Below are 8,578 nucleotides of genomic sequence, written 5' to 3'. Positions count from 1 at the left end.
TGCCTTCGAGCACCCTTCAGAGAGAGAGGACTATTTTTATAATGTAGATGGTTAGTTCTTAAGTCTAAGAGTGACATTTTAAGACTCCAGTTTGGTTATGTTCATTGGCCCTCCTCCTGTGTATGGGTCATGTAGATGTCATATGAGTAGCATTAAGCCTATGAAATAACATTCGTAGGCTGGAGCAAAAAATACTGTTATATAGTCATGGTACAGCCAATTGAAACGATTTGTGAGGGGAGATTACAGAATAAGCACCTACTCAGCTAATTCCAAGTATTATTCCCACTTAACTAATGGTGTGAGTAAGGCTGAGAGGTGCTGTTGACCCTGTCTTTGATACTAGCCCTTGACTTAAATAAAGATGCACTATTCAGAGATTTTGTAGGGGGAAGAGGGATGGAAAAATGCATAGAAAACAAGTGATAAAATCCCACATGAACTGTGAACTTGCATTTTATTGCTCCTTTAGTGCTGGAGTTTTAGATAGAAAAAAAAACCCATGACAATAGGTTGCCTCTGATCTGTAATCTTCTATTAAAAGGCAAATAAATAAACCAGTGAATAGAGGAAAGCATCAAAACTGTGAAAACAGAAGAAAGACATAAACCAAGTCTCTTGTTATGCTGCTGTAACCTATAGCTGAGTCAAAAATGCTTTAAACAGAAAATTCTTATCTATAGAAGAAAAGAAGTTAGATTTAATGGTACTGAATAATCTTTTGCAAATCTCTATTTTGGCCCTAATACCTCTTGATCTCTACCAAGGTTAAATAAGAGAATAAACAGGTTGGTACGTGTAAATGGTTTAGAAATAGTAGGGAAAAAGGTGCAGACACCACTAGAGGCTGCGTGGGGAGAACCAAATGATGCCAATAGTTTCACATGGGTTGACAAGATGCTTTCCTGAATCTGTTTTCTGTCTTTACATACACAGTGCATGGAAGGAAAAAAAATTAAATGTAATTCTACATTTTTCAGATGTCTTTCTTGGCAGAGAAGCAACAATATGGACAAAGTCATAGATAAGCTTCATTAAATGAAGCAAACCTGGGGGAAAAAGAAAAAAAGATGCAGTTGTAAAAGCTTTAAAAACCCGATCCTAAAGCAGCTGCAGAAGAGCAGACCCAAGATTTTTTTCCAGCCAAAAACATGAGGGCAGTACAAGCAAGTTCCTCTGCTTAGGAGAAACTGATGTGAGTCAGTTATGTACAAAATTCCTGAGCCCCATTCCTCTGGGCATTGCAGAGGAAGCAAAGACGGTTTTTCTGCTTCTAGCAAGTCTCTTCCAGACAGCTTATTTCCAAAACTGCTTCTGTAGGCTTTTTCTCAGCATCGTGCTCATTGAGGCTGCGCCCGACTTTCTGCTCGCTTCTGTGCTTTTCTCCTTCCTTGCACCCTTAGTCAGGCAGCAGCTGAGTTCCTCTTTGCCCATCATCCAGTTCACGTGCCGTGTGCTGTGATATTCATATGCCTTATGGTGATATTACGGGAAAGATGGTTGCTTCCTTCTCCACAACACAGATTAGTGTAGACCCGTGGGAGACAAAAAGTGAATATTCAAGCTCAGGACATCTGTCTCACCCTTCAAAACGCTTACTGATTTACTAAGGTCATTAAAATTAATGCAAACACTCCATTATGTTTTGGATCAGATTGTTAACCTGATCTGGTGTCGCCAGATCTGTAGCAGGGAAGCCAATGTTTCCAATTTGCGTTCCCAAACAGCACTCTTTTCCTCAGATCAGGTTTCTATTTCCCTTGCTGGGATTCTTGTCAACATTTCAACGCACATAAATCATACTGATGCAAGGGAAACATTATTGGGAGGTCTTTAGAGTGTCAGCAAGACCTGCTTCTCACACGTGTGAGAAGCTGTAGTTTGAGCATTATTATTGTCACCTTTCTGCTAAAGCAAAACACAGGAGGGGGTAGTAAGGTAATAGCTCTGTGTGAGCACACGGTGCAGAACACTGAAACCTCAGCAAAGTATCAGATGGACCTTGAAGGCCACGCAAGAGAGGGCACGAGGCTCTTCCCTCCACAGGCAGGAGGGAGGATCAGGAGCAATAGCTAACTCGGGGAAGGCAGCAGGGAAAGAGAGAAAACGCAGTGCAGAAGCCCCTCTTGCCCTAGGAGCTTTTAGATGGCCCTGGATGAAGTGAAGTGAAGCAGGCTGCACAGCTGGTGAGTGTAGGCATCACCTGGAGGACACGGTCTGCAGCAGGGAGGTGATCACCTCTCAGACCACTTGGTCTGAATCTGGTGGTCCTTGGACTTAAGTTCTGTACTTACTTATGTCCTGGTGCCCTGCACTTAAACCCCTAGACCAGATGCTCTGAAATTCAAAGAAGATTCAGCAACTGGACATTTCTTTACCTATGTCCCAATAAGATCCTTGATCCAATAAGGCTTTTGAGGACACCTTCACATATCACACAATCAAGGCCTTCCTGAAATGCAATTCCAGACAATTCTTCTTTTAAAAAGTCATAATAAGTGCCAATTTCCCCGTTCCTCAATGGCTTTCTGATCATCATTCATCAGGGAAATGATGAATCTATTCTCAGCTTTGTGCCAAGGACTCTGATTCTGGAGGGAGGCTCCTTACCCAGATGGTTGGAGTCACCTGTAGGAAGGGTGAGGAGGGCTGTACCTCATCCTTCCAGGTGTGCCACTGGAGAGGGAAGGGGGAAAAACCCCACCACACAACCCTCAGATGTCCATTAAATTAAGCAAGAAGAACAAAAAGTTGACGCCCCTGTGAGTAGGGAAGGAGGGAGACGTTTTCAGTGCAGGCTCTGGAAGTGCCGCGGCTGTTCACGGGAGCTGTTTTGCAGAAGAGGTGTAGGTGTCAAGGCAGAGATCCCACCTGGGCATCCCCACAGCTGTCGCACCCCTGTGTGAGGCCTCTGGTCCTCTTGACAAGCCATATGGCTCACACTGTCTGCACGTTAAGTCAGAATGTCTTTTGGCATCTTTTACATGAAGATTTGGATGCCGTTTGAAGTGGTTTAGGAAGTGCAGAAGCTCTCTTTGAGGAACCCAATCTTTTGTCTGCATCTGACCTTTAGGAAACAAGACTCCAGAGAGGCAGCACTTTACCAGAAGCACTGCAGCCCAGGCACACATCCTAGCAGAAATCCAGAGGGAGCTGAGGAATGTGAGCTGGCTGCATGGTACAACAGGGGTGCCCGAGAGGGCAGCTTTCCTCCTCTCAGTGCTTATATCCCACTCGGGATCTGGCTCTGAAAAGCTACACAGCTGAAACCCAGCAATTAGCATATGCTCAGTGTGAAGTCTATTGCTTTTTATAGACAGCAGCGCAGAAGGAAGCTTGGCAAAGCTCATACAGATGCAGACACGTGCCCTGAGTGTTACAGCTGCACAGGCAGGCTTGCCCCTGGCTGGGATGGGGCCCTGGCCCCCGTGGTCCTTCCGTGCCCAGCAGTGGTGGGACAGGCTGCTCTGCACTGCTCACAGCTCGGCAGGACCAAGCCCCATTCCCCAGCTCCGCAGAGCTGCGGCCAGGGCTCGCGCTGAGAAGATGCAGCAGTGTCTGCTGCAGCAAGATGCAGCACTGCAGGATCTGCTGCCTGCAGGAGCAGGACATGCAGCACAGGCAACACCCAAAGGCTTGATCTCCAAATCCATGAACTTGAAGGAAATTCCTGTGTAAGACAAGAAACTGAAGTCAGAGTTATTATGTACCTTGAGACTGAGTATGAGATTGCTTATTTTTTGTATGACCTTTGGCTTCCTTTATATGTTCCCTTTGGCTTTCAAAAGCAGCAGTTTCATAAGTTGTATTAAAGATGAGTTTGAGTGAAAATGATTTGTTTGGGAGGAATGGGAAGACCTATTTTTGGAAAGGACAGAAAAGCACAGTTGGGATTAATGAATTTTGAGCAAAGCTGAAGGTCCATTCTTTGGGAGCGCAGCCAAAGCTCCGGATGCAGGAATCACATTCCCAGAAGCTACAGCCTGACAGTTGGCTGCAACCAGCTGGAGTACCAGGAAAGCCCAAAGAGCAGCATGCAAGAGCAAGTAAAGGTCACAGGAGCAAATGGGAAATACAGAAAGAAAAGCATATTATGAAGAACAGGCTCTGGGGAAGATCTGCCCCAAAGACCAAGCAGGCAGGAGAAGCCACTAGAGGAACAAAGAAGGAGAACCTCACGTTGGAAATTTCGATTTTGGAATTTGGAAATTGCTAGCGCCACCTATTGGTGGCAATTTTAGTTGGAAAAAACTGGCCGATTGCCAAGTATATTTATACAGCGAGAAGAGAAAAGTCATTGCTGCTATGGGTTTGCTTTAACAAACATTAAGCAGTTAAAATGTTTGTAAAGATGCGATACTTAGTTGTCCTTTCAGGGATGCAGTTTAGGTTGAATCTCAATGATGCACTAAATGTTTGGAAATATATATGTGCTTGAGCTTAATGAGATATAATTAGGTCAGCATTAGATCTGATCCTATCTTCTCTAAAATAAGAGAAAATCCACTGAAATCTACCCTCACACTTATTAATATTTTAAAATATATATATATAAAAAAACCTGCTTGTACTCTAACAAGCAGCACAGTGGAAAAGACTAAAAGATAAATGTCTATAATAAAAATCTTGTGCATTCTCTCCAAAGTTGGTCTAATCAATCAAAATGTGTTTTGCTCCAAGTATTTGCTTATTGTACTGCATTTGCTGACCTGGGTGAGTAAAGCTTACAAATATTGCTGATCTTGTGCTTTTTGGGGAAGGAAATTTCAAGCGAGGCTCCACCCACCATAGAATTATTGCTCCTAAGAGTTACTTGTAAATAAGCTTGGACTTCATGGACTTAGTGCAATGGGTGCTTTCAGTTTGTAACTGCTGTTATAGGGTGGTTTCTGGCCCAAAATAAAGGGGGGTGGTTATGGTGGTAAATGTCATTGGGATGCGGTGCGATACAGCTGCTGCCCTGGCAAACCCACGGGGCAAATACCTCAGTTCGTGTAGACGACACTCCCTGCCCACATCTCCTTTCGATGGGGATCGAAATGGGCCTCACTGCCAGCAAAACCCCGCTCAGAGGAGCGGGGCCGGCGTGCGGCTCGGGCAGGTTGAACACAGGGGAGCAGCCTGTGCCGAGGGGCTCGGTTAGCGCGTCCGCAGCGCCGGGCTTCCCCAGGACGTTGCCGAGCAGCCGCCAGGGCCTTTGCGCGCCCTGTGGGCAACCTGCAGGCCGCGTTTCTGCAGAATCTATTATTTATCATTAATAAATAATTGAATTAGTTCAAAGGTGTTCCCGCAGAGCCACTTTATCTCATCCCACCGCGGACACGGCCCTGGCGAGCACGGCTGCTCCTCCGCCCGTGGCTGCAGAGCGTCCGCGCGCCGCCCACAGCCGCCCTTCCCTTCCCTTCCCACCCTGCCACTTAGGCCAGCACTTACTTTTTTTGCTAGTGCATTCTTTTCTCTGTATTAACAACTAAAAACATCATGAATACACACACAAAAAAGTGGAATCCACAAAACCCATGCGTTGAGAAAGCACTTGTTTGAAAAAAAAGTGGAATACTAAAAACTTGGGGTAGGAATGGAATAAGCCTGGCTTCAATATTCTGGGTTTATGTCACAAATTTTTCTAAGTGAACAATTCAAATTAAACAAATTATTAGGATTTTTAAATATATCTCATAAATTGCTTTTTTTTTTTTTTTTGGCCCTTTATTTTAGGAATATTTGTAGTGTCTCTGTTTATCTTATCATTAAGACTGCAGAAAAATTGGAAGTGGAGCTCACCAATGGCCTAAATTTGGAAGTTATAACCACTGCGTTTGAAAAGAGATGAAATCTCTGAGGGAAGATGCAGAGCATGTTGCTGCTGTGCACTCTCTACCTGTTCAGCTTTTCAGAGAAAGATCTGCTTTGAGATAGAACCAGAATGAAAACGAATGGGGTTTGACCAGCAGTGCTGAAGTTTTCACTGTCAAAATGATATTGTATATAGGTTGACAGCTACATTTAGAGGCGAAAAAATGTTTTGTGGTATGACCATGCTCCAGTATATCTGGGTAAGTTATTTGCTTAGCTCCAACCAAGCTGTATTTAGCTTTCCTAAAAACACAGCCTTCAAAAGCGACCCTGCCAGTGTGCAAGGGGCAATTTAAGTAACGTTCCTGAGATACTTCAAATACTCAGGAAAAATGACTGTTGACAGGCCTGAAACTTGGCATCTTCCGGCTGTGCCTCTCCAGGGACCTGGAAACTGCAGAAACGTTGATCCTTATGCGCTACATCCCTGCTCTGCCACTGGAAGGAAATCAGTTTTTATATTTGCTAAGCGCCTTTTATCCTAGGCCTTTGAAATTATCAAAGCAGTTAGTTAGTCAAAAACACCAGCCTGGAAAACGAGCGCTCCTGATTTTACAGTTATCTCTGCCACAACGTGGTGTTTAGTCTTGTGAATCCCCTGGCAAAGCTTGCTCAGACAGAGGGGTATTTATGGTTGGTTTGATTGTTTGTTTTTCATAGAAAACAGCTAAAAATGCAAGGGTTTAAGCTAAAACCACAAATTCAAGCACAGGGATGCCCTGAGTTCCTGGTTGTGTAGTCTCGTGCATCAGACCATGGTGCTATTCTGAGTTCATGAAGGCAGAACCCAAGGGCTGGTCTAAATCAGTGCAGCTGCACTCAAGCCAAGCAGCACTCACAGGTGATCGGTTTGTCTTTACTCTCTCTTCTATGTGTTTGGAAATGTATATTTGGAAATATATGTTTATTCACCTCTGTCTCAAAGAATATTGAAGAAATTCATGCTCCTCATTCAGGTTTTGTAGGCCTCAAGGAAAACAAAACAAAAAAAAGCAGGCTAGTGTTGTACAACAAATAAAATAAAATAAAATAAAATAAAATAAAATAAAATAAAATAAAATAAAATAAAATAAAATAAAATAAAATAGCAAAGTGAAATCCTCAAGTGAAGTGATTTACCCTTTTTTCTGTGTGTGCAAAACTGCTTCCAAGGTCAACTTCCCGCTTTTTTAAAGCCAGATGCTAGCTTCTACTGATCTTTTTGGAAGACCTCTAAACAAATCCCTAATGGCTTGCTCCTAGCCTGGACTCATGACAAGACCCACTCCCGGGGGGTGCTGTGGTTCCCTGCAGTTTGGTGACCCACAATTACCCTCGTTTATGTTTTCTCAGGAGGAAGCCAGGCCACCAAAGACTCACAGACTCCTCAGTGCAAATCCCTGTTGCCCTCACATAAGGAAGAAACAGGAGCAACCTCAACCCCAGCATAAGTGGACAGTAAGGATGCCAGGACACCACTGTCCCCGCAGGACATAGAGATATACCCCTGGGAATGATAGGGACAGGGCAAGCCCATGGCACGGGACATCAGCCCAGCAGAGCTGCTCCTCTATACACAGGACAGAGGGCAGGAGGAGAGGGAAGAGCTGCAGGACCACACTGAGTGTCCAAGTAGCACGAGTCCAACGGCAGCAGAGCAGCAGGGACAGAGGGAGCAGCAGGGAGGGGGACATGGAAGCTGCCTCATCACTCAGTAGATCCAAAAGCAATCAATGAACATGAAAAATCCAGGATGAAAACCCTGGAGCTTTGCCTGCGCCAGGCTGGTGTGAAGCCAGAATTAGTATTAGCCCCTCCAGGGAGCCCTCGCAGAACATCCAGCACCCAGAAACCTCCTGCTCGGGCCTCTCCTGAGCTGCTGGAAGCACCGACGGCAGCTCCTGGGGCTCCGAGGGGGAGAGGGAGTGATGGCAGCCTGGTAGGGCAACTGTTAGCAGGGAGAGAGCATTTATTGTTGGAGAACACACTGCTCTTCCTTGTGTGGGTGGATGAGGCATGTTTACGGTGCAGGTGCAGCTCATCCTGGCACTCAGAGAGCTGCACGGACCGGCCCTGCGTCAGCCTGACGGATGGGCGGACGGATGGACGGCTGCGGTGACGGCCGGCGGGCTGCGGCGACAGCTTCCAGGGCTGTCGCGCTTCATTTCAGCTAATGAGAAGCTTGCGCTCGTTCCGCTTTATTGAAGTGATTTCTTCTAACTGGTTATTTAATGCCTTAAAAAAAAAAAAAAAAAAAAAAAAAAAAAAAAACAAAAGATTTTGCATAGTTCAAAAATAAAATAAGTGTTCCAGAAATAAAATAATCAACAAATAAAAAACCCAGGAGATACAGGTCAGTGCTCCGGTAAGCCGAGTTTTGGGCAATGTTTTTCAGATACAAATGAAGATTTGCTTACGCTCGCCATAAAGGCCGCAGAGCAAAATTAATGATCTCATCAGGTAAAGCAGGTGTTGTGGTCACACCACCAAGGTCACCAGCATTAACACAACAGAGCAGTGGACTGTTCCCAGCAACGTGCTGGAGTGTGGTGGAGATAATGCGCTCAGCCTCCAGGGGAAAAAATATGATGCGCTAACACTCGCTAACAGCTGTTAATGGCAGCGTGTCGTGGAAGCGGAGAACACGTTTGACCTCCTAGTCCTTTGGAGGAAGCTGTGAACAACTGGCTCGGTCCCCCACTGTCTTGCTCCTGCCATGGCCTCCCGCTCTCATGCCAAGTAA

The sequence above is a fragment of the Nothoprocta perdicaria genome, unplaced genomic scaffold, assembly GCF_003342845.1.
Source record: "Nothoprocta perdicaria isolate Ctin4 unplaced genomic scaffold, notPer1 scaffold_2, whole genome shotgun sequence".
NCBI classification, from domain to species: Eukaryota; Metazoa; Chordata; class Aves; order Tinamiformes; family Tinamidae; genus Nothoprocta; species Nothoprocta perdicaria.
Note: the sequence above shows the minus strand (reverse complement) of the source record.